We start from the raw sequence: 15977 nt of genomic DNA on the forward strand, positions 1-15977 counted from the left end.
TGTAAGTCACAAGTTATAATTCAATGGAGTTGGTAGGCTAATAGAAGCATATATAAGATAGGGAAGACAGTCAATCTCTGCAGAAGGATTCAGTGGTCACAGAACACTCACTGTGGGAACAATATATGAGATGTGTATTAAAATATGAGAGGGATTTTATGTGTAGAGTGGTGGGATAAAGGGATGCCAGGTGGAGCAAGTAGTCTCTTCGAAGACTCTTATACACAAAGAGTAGTCTTGTAACATTGGAGAATAAATTATGAAGGAATGAATGGCAGGAGATGAAGTACTGCATCATGAAGAAATTTTACTGTCATGAGTTTGACTTTTATCTCACAAGTTATATGGCTTTATTAAAGGGATTTAAATAGAGAGAAAAGACTAAATTGCATGGGAATATCTTTTTGATGGAAGTATGGGAAGATAGATCAGCAGGAATGAAGGCTAAGTGCAAGTAGAACAACTATTATACTATTTCACTGATTTACGCAAGAAATACTGAAAACCTGAATTACAGTCTTGGAGGGAGCAGGTTAGAGCATGGTGCTGATAATACCAAGGTTTAGGGTTTAATTCCCATACTGGCCAGCCACCCCAAACAAACAAACAACAACAACAAAAACCCTCAAACAAACAAAAAGCTATAATATATTATCTTAGAGAAGACATATTGAGCAACAGCTGGAAGGTAATACTAGAGTCTGGTGACTGCTTTGCATGTAGGGTATGACTGAAAAGGAATGATGTAGGGTGATTAATAAGTGATCTTGAATAGAGACTACAGTAGAAAAATCAGGTTGTAGAGATGGTGTTGTGATTGTGGAATGGAAGTAATTGGGTCTTTTAAATCTGTAGAGCCTTGAACCATCCAGGTGGGGATGTTTAGCAGGTAATGGGATGGGGTCAAGGTCCAGCAAAAGGGTCTGGACCAGAAAGTAAATTGTTGGATTCCTCAGTGCACAGGGAGAAGATGGACTGGCTGGTTATCTCAGTTGGTTAGAGAATGGTGAGGATAACACCAAGGGCTAAGATTTGATCTCTGTCCTAGCTGGAAAAAAAATAAAAAATAGGTGGAAGGTCACAATTTGGAAATGAATGGGATATCCCAAGAGAAACATAAGTAACAGTCTTTCCAATATGTTCTTTCGCTGGGCATGATTTCTAAAATGTAGCATTCTATATTCTAGAAATCATGTATCAGTATTCTAGTATTAGAATTTTAAAAAATTCAAAAAGTTCATAATATACCAAAGAAAAAGCATTCTGCTTACTCGTGCAAGAAAACTTCCAGCCCATGGGGGTTAAAATCTAAGGCTCTTGTCATTTTTGGGGTTAGTATATAATATAACACTCAAGGATTATGTTTGTTTTGGGACATATTGGAGTAACTAGTATGAATTTCCCTTCCTGCTGTGATAACTATAGAACTGGACAAAATGTATGAAACAGCTGGTTCCATTCACTGGACACCACGCTGTGTAGGAAATGGTCCAGGAGAGAAGAGAAACAAATTATACAAGCCCTGCGATCTTCCCTGCTTTCTACCTGTGGGCAATTCCCAGAACACAGCACAGGGAAGGGAACCAGCAGAACACAGTGGTCTCACTGAGTTGAGAAGACAGACATTAAAGCTCAGGAGCTGCAGGTGGCTGTAATGTGCAGGGAAGAGCGTGGAAGGTGAGGGAGCTCCAGAGATAGCACTCCCGAGAGTCCCCTTGAATCAGTTGATGAATACTAAGCTGCATGTGCACCTCCAGGGAGCTGGAAACTAAGCAATTTCCAAAGATTCCACAGGGCTGGGAGAGGTTTGAGTTCCATCCAGCCAGAGTGACAAGATATCATTAACCTCTGGGGCAATCAGTGAAGTCCCTCAATATTATGGCTCTATCAGCTCTGAGAAAAAGCTACACTAGACCCACCCTGAAAAAGATTAACATCAACCTTTGAAAAGATCAAGCTGATGTGCAAATTACTTAACTGTCTGCCAAAATGAATAAAAGATTTTTTAAAGAAAAAAAATTTTTTTTCCTTTGGTTCCAAGTAAGAAAGGATAAAAACAAAAAATCAAAACTCCTAGCAATATGACATTCTCAGTGTCTCGCATCCAATAAAAATTTAGTGGACATGCAAAGTAGGAAAATGTGACCCATAAGGGGAAAAATGAGTCAATAGAAACAGATGCAGAAATAGCAGCAATGATGAATTAGCAGAAAAAACAACTTTACAAGCGGTTATAAATATTTTGAAGGAGTTAATAGAAAACATGAACATAATATGGAGAGAAATGAGTGATAAGAAAGAAACAAATGGAACAAGAGCTGAAGAATGCTGTATTTGAAATAAAAAACAAAATGATTGAGCTTAATAGCAAATTAGATACTAAAGAAGTAAAAAAAAAAAACCTGTAAAATTGAATATAATATACAATCGTAGTGATCTGTGGAACAATTTCAGACAGTCTACATAATTGATATCCCAAAAGGAAGAGGGGCAAAATGTATTTTAAAAATTAATCACAAATACTTTTCCAAATTTGATGAAAACTCTGAACTGAAGATGCTTAGTAATCTCAACCAAGATAAGCACAGAGAAAACCACATCATGGCACATCATAATGAAATTGTTCAAAACTTATGATAAAGTAAAAACCATAGAAACAGATAGATAAAAAAAAGACAATACATTGAAGTATGTATTGACTGCTGAATTATTGTCAGAAACAATGCAGATAGAAGATCATGACTGAACATAATATGTTGAAAGAAAAAAAGCAGTGCCAATCAAGAATTCTATATCTAGTGATAATAACTTTCAAAAATGAAAACAATGTAGACTTAATCAGACAAGCAGTGGGTGAGAGAAATCATGACCAGAAGACATGCACTGCAGGAAATGTTAAAGGAAGTTCTTCAGCTGGAAGGAAAATGACAACAAATGGTAACTTAGCAACACAGAGAAATGAAGAGCATTGCAATTATTAAATATATAGGTAAATAGGAAAGACTCAGTTGTTCTATATTCATTATTTTAAAGTAATTGACTGTTTGAAGCAAAGAAATAAAAATGTGTTATGGAGGTGATAGCATTTATCCAAATAAAATGTATGACATCAATAGCACAAAGGAGATGAAGAAAAATATAGTTGTAAGGTTGTTATATATGAAGTTGTGTAATACTATCTGAAAGTAAACTTTAAGTTAAGATGAAAATTATAATCCTAAGAAAATCCACTAAAAATATATGTATATAAAGAGTTAGAGCTAATAAGCCAATAATAAGAATATAAGAGAATACTGAAAATAATTCATACAAAAGAAGACATGAAAAGAGGAAAAAAGAAAAAAGAACAAATGAGACAAATAGAAAACAAATAGCAAGATGATAGACCTAATCCAATAATATGAATAATTACATTAAATATAAATAGTCTAAACACCCCAATGTAAAGAGATTGTCAGACTGAAACTAGTTCCTGTCTATAAGAAATACACTTTGAATGTAAAGACATTGACAGGTTAAAAGTAAAAGAATGGAAAACCATATACCATGCAAACACTAATCATAAGAAAGAAGAAGTGGATATATTAATGGCAGACAAATTAGATTTGAGAACAAGGAATATTGTCAGATGTGTGGAACTCTGGCCTTCCAAGTGCAAACCCTGGCCCAGGTGCCTCAATACCACTTGTCAAAAACTTACGATAAATGCAAATCTCAGGTCCCATCGTAGACCTACTGAGTCAACTCAGGATTGAAGCCCAGAAGTCTGTGTTTTATCAAACCTTCCAGGTGACTCTAATTTATTACTCTCTTACCATCCTAAAATAAACCAGCTAAGAAAATGTATGAGAATGTAAATTAAATAATTCTGACTCTTCTACAAAAAAAGGAAGGGTATATAAGAACTCTTCTAACTTCAATGTATGACTTAGAGTTTTTCACATTATTTAGGAAGATGTGGTCAGATTATTTTTCTAAAAATTACCATGGTTTCAGCAATGCCTCATGTGTCTGGGAATGGTTTCATCTCCTCTACAATGATCAGTAATAGTCACAATATAATTGAGACAGTGGGGAAAAAAAGAGGTGTGTCTATATGTAGACAACAAATCAACTCCTTTTCATTACACAATAGATTGGGCAATTTTAGTGATTATTTTGTATAATCTATACAGAAGATTAGTTATAGAGATTATATCGTCCAGTCATTAAACTGTCCCAAATACTGAAGAGACCATTTTTTAGTCCAGCAGTTTAATCCCATGGACCTGGTTATCCCTCTCAGTGTTATGTGGCGCCTACCACTCTGAGTGCTGTACGCTGTTTAAAAGTAAACCAGTAGAGTGAGTTGCCTTCAGTCTTTCCTTCCTGCCTGACATTGGCTTCTTACTGACCTTCCCTCTCAGTGGATGAAGCAGGATTGGAATATGGGCTTTCCCAGGACCCTTTAGTGTTATGGTCTCTGGCTCCCTGTCCCCAGTCCTACAAAACGTGAACGTGGTGTCAGAGGCTTCTCCACAAAGAAGCTGTCTCAATGTCTTTGTTTCATCTTGGAAAAAGAGAAGGAAATAGATGAGAAAAGTGACGTTGGATCTCCTTTACACTAGAGAATTCAGGTTGTCAGAATCAAGGACAGCTTCAAATATTGTCTTTCTCGACTCTGATTATCCATTGGAACCAATCACCGGAGGATGATGTTTAAAAGGCTCACACTTTAGGGACAATCTGAAGATTCTAATTGACAGAGCATCACAAATATAAGCTTAGCATAAGGGCACCCATGTTAGAGCTAAATGCTGAGGAAAGAATTCTGCTTGAACAACGAACAGTTACTGCCTTTGTAGGAGTAATAAAGCAAGGCCATAACTCAGTAACCTACAAAACTAGCAGTCTTTTTTGAAGTTGCAGGTGTTCTTGCAAGGAGATAAAGCCAGAGCCAAGAAGTCTGACTCCAGGCTTCAGAGGATGGAGATTAAGACATGCTGATCCGTATGTAGTCACTGACCCTATCCCTACTGTGTTTTTCAATACACTTCTCCTTTTGACCTTTTATCTCATATAAGTCCCCCCTGAAACCTTAAAGCTCTGAGACAGTTGTAGTTTAGCTGTCTCCTCAGATGTCTGCTAATAAACTTCCTGCCTTGCAACCACATTTGGGACTGATGAGTCTTTTGTGTCTGTGTGGAGAGCAGCTGAGCTTTGGGCTCCGTAACATAATGTCAAAGTCAGGGGTGGGGACTGACATGTGTGTATGTTTTAAGTTTCTAATGGTCATTTTGATGCTCAGACAGAATCAAGAACCAGTGGCTTCGATGAGAGATTTATAATTTGCTTTTATTTCCCCCTCCACCAGTGAATAAGAGCTTGATTTTAGTACATGATAGACTTGACACATTGGTGTTATTTATGGTTTGGGAAGAGAAAAGTTGGTTTCCAAGAGTAACTTCCTCAATCTACCGTAGCCCTTGAAAGAAGAGTACGCAAAATCAGTAAAGCAGAATCATCCAGCAAAGAAGTCTGAATTTTCTTGTATTTCCATGTATCTTCTGTTTCTCTGATTTTGAGACTGTTTATTAGGAACATCAATTACAGATCTTTGGTGTGGTATTACAAGTAGAAGTACAACCAAATTCTTGAAAAAGTCAAACAAATTGGAATACTCAGCAATACAAAGAAACAAACTATGGGTATATGCAACAACATAAAATAATCTTAAAAACACACTAAGTGCAAGAAATCAGACTAAAAATGTTATGTGCTGCATAATTCACTTATACGACATTCTAGAAAGTACAAAAGTACAGAGAGAGAAATCAGATTAATGGTTCCAGGGACCAGGAGTGGGAGAGCAGAACTGATGCAAAAGGGTGAGGGAATTTTCTGAGGTAATGGAAATGGTTCACGTCTTTCATTAATCCAGTACATTATGTTTATTGGTGGACAATAAGGCCGAGACTGTTGAAGCAATGTTTGGATGTCATGTGAACTTTCGATGCTGGAATTTGGACTGTATTCCACACCAGGAGCGAGAAGTTGAGAAGCTCTGGATAGAATAGATAGATTCTCTCTCATAGGGAAAGACAAAAAAATATTGTGATGGCGATTAATATTTCCAAAGGCAAAAATATTCTATGGTAGAGGGTTTTTTTTTTCTTCATTTTTTTATTGTGATAAAAAACACATAACATGAAATCTACTCTCGTAATAAAGTTTCAAGTGTATAGTACAGTCTTGATAACTATATGAACACCATTGTACAGCAGATTTCTAGAACTTTTTTGTCTTGCATGACAAACTCTGTATCCATTTGTGTTAGTCTGTTCTGGCTGCTATAACAAACTACCGTAGATTAGGTGGCTTATAAACAACAGAAATTTATTTCTCACAGTTTCAGAGGCTGAGAAGTCCAAGATCAAGGTGTTGACAGATTTGGTGTCTGGTGAGGGCCCCTTTTTTGTTCCTAGAGGGCACCTTCTTGATATGTCCTCACAAGGTAGAAGGGGTAACCTTGCTCTCTGGGGTCTCTTTTATGAGGGCAGTAACCCCAGCTCAAGCCCAGTAGAACTCTCATGGCCTAATCACTCCCCAAAGGCCTCACTGCTTAATACGTAATACTTGGGGGTTAGAATTTCAACATATAAATTTTGGGGATACAAAAAAAAAAATCTGCATTTCTCCCCTCCCTGCCAGCCCCTGGTAACCACTGCTGTACTTTCTTTTTCTATGAATTCGGTTATTTTAGATACCTCATATAAAGTGAAATCGTGGTTTTTTTTTTTGTCTTTCTGTGACTAGTTTATTTGACTTAGCAAAATTTCCTTAGGGTTCATTTATGTTATACTGTATGACAGAATTTTCTTCTTTTTTAAAGGGCTAATAATATTTTATTATGTGTATATAAAACATATATTCTTTATCCATTCATCTGTCAATGAACATTTAGGATGCTTCTACCTCTTGGTTATTGTGAATAATACTGCAATGGATCTGGGAGTGCAAATATATTCTGTTTGTGATTGTTTTCAATAATTTCCCAAAAATGGTATTATTGGATCACATGGTAGTTCTACTTTTAATTTTTTTATTATCCTCCATACTATTTTCCATAGTGGCTGCACTGTTTTACATTTCCACCAACAGTGCACAAGTGTTCTAGTTTTTCCACATCCTTGTCAACACTTGCTATTTTCTGTTTTTCTTTTTCTAATGTCATTCTAACAAGTATCACTTGATATCTCACTGTAGATTTGATTTTCATTTCCCTGATAATTAGTGGTGTTGAGCATCTTTTCATACACCTGTTGGACATTTGTATGTCTTCTCTGGCAAAATGTTTATTTAAGTCCTTTGCGCATTTAAAACATTGGCTTATTAGTTATTTCTGCTATTGAGTTGTAGGAGTTCCTTATATATTTTGGATATTAACTCCTTATCAGATATATAGTGTGCAAATATTTTCTCCCATTCCGTAGGTTGGCTTTTCACTCTGTTGACTGCTTCCTTTGCTTCATAGAAGCTTCCTAGTTTGATGTAGTCTCACTTGTCTACTTGTTGCCTCTGGTTTTGGGGTCATACTCAAGAAATAATTGTCAAGATCAATGTTATAAAAGCTTTCCTCCTGTGTTTTCTTCTAGGAGTTTTATCGCTTCAGGTCATATATTTAAGTCTTTAATCCATTTTATTATTTTTTAAAATTTTTATTGAATCAAGACTGATTATACATATTTTGGGGGTTCAACCTTGAGATATGTTGATCAAATCAATATTACTAGCATATATATTGTTACAAATCGTACTTATTTTTTATGCCCCTTGTCCAATCTCTCCCCACCCCCCTTTTTCCCCCCTTCCCCCTCTAATTACTCTAGTTTTCTTCTCTCCTTCTGAAAGAATAACGGTTATCTGTTGATTTGTTGCCTAGATGATCTGTCCAATGCTGAGAGGTGTGATCAGGTCCCCCAATATTATCGTAGAGCAGATGCTTCCTCTGTCACTCTGAAATGGGCTTTGTGGAGAGAGACATCCTCTTCTTTTCTTTATCTCTGCTGGTGGCTGGCAGACCATCTGTATGGTAGTTGTGGCATCTAGCTGCTTTCACAACAGCCATGGTTATTGTGGTGGCTGTGGTGAGCCACTCACACGGAGGTGATGTTTTTGGCATTCTCCTTGGTGCTGGTCGTGTGCCTGGTTGTGGGGGGAGTCCAGTCCCTGGCTCCATCCCTCAAGTCCCCGGGGGGTCCCCAAGGTGCTGGCATAGTGTTCCTGGTTGTGGGAGGGGGGTCTAGTCCCTACTCCATGCCTCAGGTCCCCAGGTGGGCCCCAAAGCACTGGCACAGTGTACCTGGTTGTGTGAGGGGGATCCAGTCCCTGGCTCCATCCCTCAGGTCCCCAGGTGGACCCTGAGGCACTGGCACAGTATGTGTGGTTGTGGGATGGGGGTCCAGTCCCTGGCTTCATGTCTCTGGTCCCTGGGTGGCCCTGATGCACTGGCATGGTGTGCCTGGTTGTGGGAGGGGGGTCCAATCCCTGAGGTGCTGGTGGTGTGTCTGAGCTGGATCTAATTTTTTTGTCCTTTGCTTATTTCTACAGTGGGGGAACTTCCTGTTGGGACCAGTACTTGAGCTCTGTGGTTTAGCTAAATTGCTGCTTTGCTGCTGCTTCCCTAGGGAAGGCTTTTTGTTCAACACAGGTTATAATGGTTGACCTTATAGGTACTTCTGGCTCTCCAGAGAGTCGGTGCACCTGGGTGGTGTAGTAACTCTGATCTGGGCCTGAGTCTTTTCAGCAAACTGCACCCCATGCGATTCTATATTCCTGACCAGTCTCCTCTGAGTGGTCCTACACTGATTGGGGTACAAATCAGCTGTCCCTCCTGTGCCCAAGTGTTTCCCCCATGGGCCCGTCTCTCTCACTGCCCATGCTGCAGACACTTCCCATGAGACAGGCCATACACCAGTCTCTTGTGATGACTCACCAGCCTCTGAATAGCTCCATTTTTTCAGTTGTTGTGGCTCTTCGCTCCTAGGTGGGGCCACAAGAACCCTATTAGTGGTCCTGCTGGCCGGGGGCCACCAAGACCCTCTTCTCCCCTGCCACCTCCAAGCAACTCCATCTGAAGGGCACAGCTGTGGCTTTTGCCACTCCTGCTCCATGAGCTCAGCAGTTCCAGCCTTAAAGCAGCAGTGGCACAAAATGGTCAGAGCAGTTTTTTTCTCTCATCGTGGCTTCTCCCACCTTTATGCACTCTGTAGGTTTCTCCTCCTCTTTCCTTGAGCTCTAGCAACCCCAGCTTGGCTGTTGTTGCTTTTTCATATAGTTGTAAATTGGTTGGTTTCTGGGAGAGAGTGACACTGGGACTGTCCTGCCATCTTGACTGGAACTAAGTCTTTAGTCCATTTTGAGGTGAGTTTTGTGTATGGTGTAAGACAAAGGTCCAATTTCACTCTTTTGCATGTGGAAATATAGTTTTTCCATTTCTGAAAGTGGAGTATTGAAATATATTACTATTATTGCATTGCCGTCTATTTCCCCCTTCAGTTCTGTCAATATTTGTTTCATATATGTAGGTACTAGGATTTGGGGTGCATATATAATTGTTATATCTTCCTGGTAAACTTACCCTTTTGTCATTATATAATGTCCTTCTTTGTCTTTTGTGATAATTTTTGATTTAATGTCTATTTTGTCTATCTTTGAGTTCACTGATACTTTCTTCTGCTTGTTCAGGTCTCCTATTGAACCCCTTGTCTTAGTATGTGCAGGCTACTATAACAAAATATCTTAGGCCGGGTGGCTTGTAAACAACAGAAATTTGTTTCTCATGGTTTCGGAGGCTGGGAAGTCCAAGACCAAGGTGCCAGCAGATTCAGTGTCTGGTGAGAGCCAGCTTTCTTCATAGATGAACATCCTTTCACTGTAACCTCACATGGCACAAGGGTAGAGCTACTTTCCTCGGACCTTTTTTATAAGGGAATATAATCTCATTTATGAGAACTCTACCCTTATTACCTAATCACATCCCAAAGGCCCAACTTTCTAATACAATGGGAATTAGGTTTCAATATATGAGTTTTGGGAGGACACAAACAGTCAGGCTACAGCACCCCTCCAGCGAATTTTTCAATTCAGTTGTATTCTTCAGCTCCAAAATTTCTTTTTAGTTCTTTTTTATAGTTTTTATCTCTCTGTTGATATTCTCATTTTGTTCATGTATTATATCCTGAACTCATTGAGCATATTTATGACAGTTATTTTGAATTGTTTTATAGGCAATTTATATAGCTCTGTTTCTTTAGGGTCAGCTTCTGAAGATTTATTTTGTTCTTTTTACTGGGTCACATTTTTCTGTTTCTTTTGTGCCTTGTAACTTTGTGTTGGGATCCATACATTAGAAAAAACTGTCACCTCTCCCACTCTTTACAGCCTGGCTTCGAACAGAAAAAGACCTTCACCAATTTGCCCAACAAGAGATTATGGGGGCCTCCCAAACCTTTTCCATGGATGCATCATCACCTCTGGATTTGAGCATATACATTCTAAATTAAAGGGATTTGCAGGCTTCTTTTCTCATGAGCTCATAATCTCTTGTTCCCTCTGGTGTCTGTCTGCAAGACTCCAGAAGGCTCTCTGGAGCTGTCTCAAGCTGTCCAGCTCTCTTTTGGTGTTAACTGCTCCCAGGCTTTTAGCATATGCCAGATTCCGTCAGTGCTCTGAATTGGGCAAGACAGAAACCAGTCCCTTGGACATCGTCTAGAAAAGTTAAAATACTGAATGTATGTGTCATTCTTCTTTTTCCACCTAAAGGAGGGGCCACTGAGCTGCACTAGACCCTGTCTTCTGTTCCACAGGTCCCCTGAAGCAGCAGTGAGCTGCCCAACTCTCTTTTGTTTTCAGTGGCCCTTGTGCAACTATGCTGCCAGGTCCTGTCAGTGCTTTAAGACAAGTGAGACAGAAACTAGTCCTATGGGAATCCCTCAAAAACCAGAACACTGCACACATTTTCCAACACTTTCTCTCCACGGGGAGAATCCAGGAGTTGGAGGTTTTCTCTCTCTTATTCTGCACTGGAGGGAAAGTGGCAAGTGAGTGCTCCAAACCATCACCTTTGTTCTCAGAGGCCCTCAACCTGATGCCCTTTCCTGTCAGCACTTACATTCAGGGAAGACAGAAACCAGCCCCTCAGAAAGCCCCCTAAAATGTCTAAATGCTTGATGTACCCCAGTCTTCTCTTTCCCTACCCAGGGAAAAGCCAGGAGCTGGGAGTTTCCTTCTGATCACTGCATGCTGAACTGGGAGGAAGAATTATGGCAAGTGAGCACCGTGAATTTTGCTACTGGCTTCCGTGAGGCTGAATTTGTACTCACCTGGGATGCAGAATCCTCTTAATTGGTTTTTGGATTTCTCACAAGAAGCACTGGTCCATGTATTCTTTCTGAGTCAGTGTCTCCTTGAGAAGGAGAGTGTGGGGCTTCTATTAAGCTGTCTTGCTGACGTCATTCTTCAAGTGGCTCGTGTCTTTTTTTGTGGTGGTAGTTGTACTCATTTACCAAAATTCACCAAAATATAAATCTTACTGTATGGAAAATTATGACTCAATATAATTATATATGTAGACTATACCCCAATAAATCTGACTTAAAAATAAATCAATATAAAAATCTATGTTTTCTCATGCAGGTTAAAGTCTAAGAACCCCTGGTTTAAAATAGTCCTTCCATTTTCTTACCCAAGGGTTCTCAGACTTTAACCTGCATGAGAAAACACAGATTACCAGGCTCCAACCCCAGAGTTTCTGATGCCTTATCTGTAGGACTGCTGGAGAATTGACATTTCCAACAAACTGTCAGGTCGTGCGGGTGTTTCTGGTCTGGGGACCACACTATGAGAATCACTGTTTTATATTAATCTTGGTACTCCAGGTTTATGCATAAATGACTAATATAAGACTTTCTTTTGGGTAATAAACTGGCCCTCTATGAGCTCCCAGATATTATTGTCATAACTAAGGGGTTACATATTGCGGTAGGATCATTATAATTCCCTTAACATCTTTTAACGTGTGCTCAAAAAGCAAAACTCTTGGCATCTGATTTAAGCTATCTGAGCCTCAGCTCCCCTCTATCACCAACCTTTGCTTGAATCATTTTGCAGACATTATTAGATGGCAATAAATGGAAAAGCACAAAGAAAACTGAAATCCTATAAGCTGACTGATCCAGATTTATACTGTAACACAGATAATTGAAGACTGAAAAAATAAAATAAATGGCTTCTTTTTGATTGTATCCTGGTCTGGCTGCATACTTGCTGCTTTTGTATTCCTGTTCTTAATGCAAAATTTGTCACCTTTAAAAATTGTACATGCACCTACAAACCAAATTTTATAAAGTTGGGTTTGTGTAAGGAGCAAACTGTAGAGCATTCATCCCCACGGTAGTAATAATGCCTTTTCTATGTGTCAGGTGCATAGGTGTAATTCATGTGCTCTACACAGCAACCCTGTAAAAAGGGCACTACAGTTTATATATGAGGAAACAGGCACAGAGAGGTTGAGGGATGTATTGAAGGTCACACAGCTAGTAAGTGGCAGTCAAGATTTGAATCCAAGTGGTCTGGGTCTAATCTGAGTTCTCAGTGACTAAGATACACCACCCTTCACAGTTGCATAGGCTCAGCTACTTCCTGGCTTCATGCCTTCGATTTCCCTTCCAAGGCTCTGCCCTCTTCTCCATGCGCTCTACTGATCAGTTTCAGAGTTGAGATGCACTGGCCCAGTCAGAATTTTCCAATCCTTCCTTATGTGCCTTCTCATATAGCATGTACCTAGTAGACACAAGAGCACTCATCCTATGATACCACAATTACTTGATTACGTGACCATCTTCTTTGGGGACTCTTTAAGGGCAGATGCCTCATCATGTTCCTGTTTTATATCCCCCACTACTTACACTAGACCTGGCATGTAGCAAAAGCCAATGAACTAAAAATGTGTCCACAATTTTTCCCCACACTCTTTACTATCCTTCACTGCGTTACTTTTCTTCACAGTACCTAGACGTCTAATATACTATATTTTTTTAATTTTAAAAGTTTTGTTTACTGCTCAGCTCTAAGATATGCATATATTTAGTTTTAATGTATAGAAACAACTTTCCAAAATGGTTGTAACCTATTTATACTCTTATTGGCAATGTATGAGATTCCAACTTGCTTCAAATCATTGTCAACCCTTGGTACTAAAAAATCATTCTAATTTTAGCAACTCTGGGGGCCTGGGGTGGTGGCATTTCACTCTGGTTTTAATGAGGACTTCCCAAGGAGCACCTTTTCATGTGATTACTGGCCATTAGAATAGCCTCCATTGTAAAGGGTCTGCTCAAGTTTTTTGCCTTTTTAAAAATTGGATTGTCTATTATTTTCTTATTGATCTGTAGAAGTTCTTTATAAGTTTTGTATATGAATTCTTTGTCATTTTATATATATGTATATCTATATAATTGACGCAGCCAATGCACTCCTGGGTTCATAGACATTAAGAATATGATCATCCATACACATGTATAAGAATGTTCATGGCAACTTTATTCCCAATATCCCCAAACTGGAAACAATGAAATGTCCAGGAGAATGCATTTAAAATTGTGGTATATTCGTAACATGGAATACTACACAACAAAAAGAATGAATTTCAGTTACACACAACAACACGGTGAATCTCACAGATAAAATTTTGAGTGAAAGAAATCAGACACAAAACAGTACATTCCATATGGTTCTGTTTATGTAAAGTTCTAAAACTGGCAAAACTAATATATATTGATTGAAACTAGAATATGAATTACATTTGGAAGGCTATTATCTTTGGAAGGAAAACATGGAAGCTTCTGGGAGACTGAAAATATTCTATATCGTAATTTGGGTTGTGTATACACAGGCATATAAGTATGTAAAGGTAAAATTATTCTGTATGCTTAAGATCTGTATACTTTACTATTATATGTTATACACCAATTAAAAACAAAATTTTTAAGGAAAAAAATAATTTATTGCCTGTCTCCTCCAATTTGCCTCACGAGGGGGCAAGAATTTTTGTCTGTTCTGTTTACTGTTACATATCCAATACCCAGAATAGTACCTGTCATGTAGTAGGTGTTCAATGTTGAATGAATTGACATGTTAACAAATGCACGCCTGCTCAATCTCCATATTGAAATTCCACCCTTTATTAGGCACAAACCAGACTTTCATGTTTTATCTATGTTCTTTCAAACCTCTTGCTGGTTAATTAAAACATATTTAGAAAGAATTAGACTGCAGAAAGAGCCCACTTAACAATAAAGGAAAACCATACTGGCATCCTCCCTGAGAGGCAGCTGTGTGCAGTTCTTGGGTTTTGAGGCACACCCCAGCACATTTCCAGTGAACACAACTAGACAGCTGTGGGTAACCGAATCCCATACATAGTTGCAGGAAACTGAGGCACCTCTGGCTTATAATCAAAAGAGGGATTTTAGAATTTAGAAATTAATCTATAAAAAGAATGAGAGTAGAGAGGAAGAGCAAAATATATACAAGAATTTGATAAAAGTGGCATTTTAATACTGTTCGCATCCTGATGGTTCATTTGAAAAATAGTACTGGGATAATTGACTATGCAGAAGAAAAATGTTATCTCCTTATTCACACTTTATACAAAATTAAATTCTGGGTGGATTAAAGATCCAAATATAAGGAAGAAAATATTAAAGATGTTTAAAAATTTAAGGAGAAAATACCTGTATCTTTGAGTATGGGAGATCCATGCTTAAGGACCACCAGAAATCTAAAAGCCAGAAGGGAAAAGATACACAGCTAATGCAAGACCCGTGCACCAAGCACAAATCCTACACACCGGCGTGGCTCGCCTCACAAAGACCACAAGACCAGGACCGTTGCAATCAAGCAAGAGGAATTATTTTATTTTTCCAGCAAGCTGGGGACGCTTTGCCTTTCGGAAAAGCGGCCCCCAGTTTACAACACGAGCACTTTTTATACAGTTTTTCCTGAACAGATCTTTATGACAGGATGAGTTGTCTGTTATCTCTGGCACCCTTGGATTTATGGGCAGACTTTAGCAGGCTGGTACCCCGATAGATCTGTGGTGCCTTCAGATTTACAGGTGGGCTTTAGTAGGCTGGTATCCCTGATAAGGAACGGTGCTTCTTTCAATTGTATATCTTCCTTGGTGCCTGGCAAGGAGGCTTTTAGATAAGGAAACAGCCCGTTCCTGGAACTGGGTGGGGGCCACCCCCTTCTTGGAATGTTTAGTGTACTTGGGCCCCCTGCTGCTTAATAGCCCCTTAGAAGCTGCTTTACATTTCAACAGCCCCTTAGAAGCTGCTTTACATTTCAACAGCCCCTTAGAAGCTGCTTTACATTTCAACAGCCCCTTAGAAGCTGCTTTACATTTCAACAGCCCCTTAGAAGCTGCTTTACTTAAAATGCCTTTAGATATGTTTCCCCATTTTAGCAAGCATTTGCAGAGGCAAATTGTGCAGGTTAAAGCTATACTAGCAAACTGTGCAGGTTAAAGCTATACTTTCTGATTACTACACTATTATATGTATATATATAATTTTAGTGAATATAATAGACAAAGAACCAATTTCCCTTATAAATATTAAGGAGCTTTTACAGATTGATAAGATGGAAAGAAAATAACCCAACAGAAAAATGGGCTAAAGATACAAACAGAAAATATCTTTAAAAAGCATATATGTAAAGATGTTGAATCTCTCTCGTCTTCAGGAAAATGCAAACAAAACAACATGACATTATTTTACTGATAAGATTGGAAAAACTAATCTATTTTCTTCATTTCTTTGGTTCTTTAGGGTTTTTAAATTTTTTTATTAAAAAAATTCTTAAACAATCTTATTAAATGTCTTTGGTAAATATTAAACTGAAATTTAATATTTCCTTTGGGAATTGGAGAGCTG

The sequence above is a fragment of the Cynocephalus volans genome, chromosome 4 (genome assembly GCF_027409185.1).
Source record: "Cynocephalus volans isolate mCynVol1 chromosome 4, mCynVol1.pri, whole genome shotgun sequence".
Classification (NCBI taxonomy): Eukaryota; Metazoa; Chordata; class Mammalia; order Dermoptera; family Cynocephalidae; genus Cynocephalus; species Cynocephalus volans.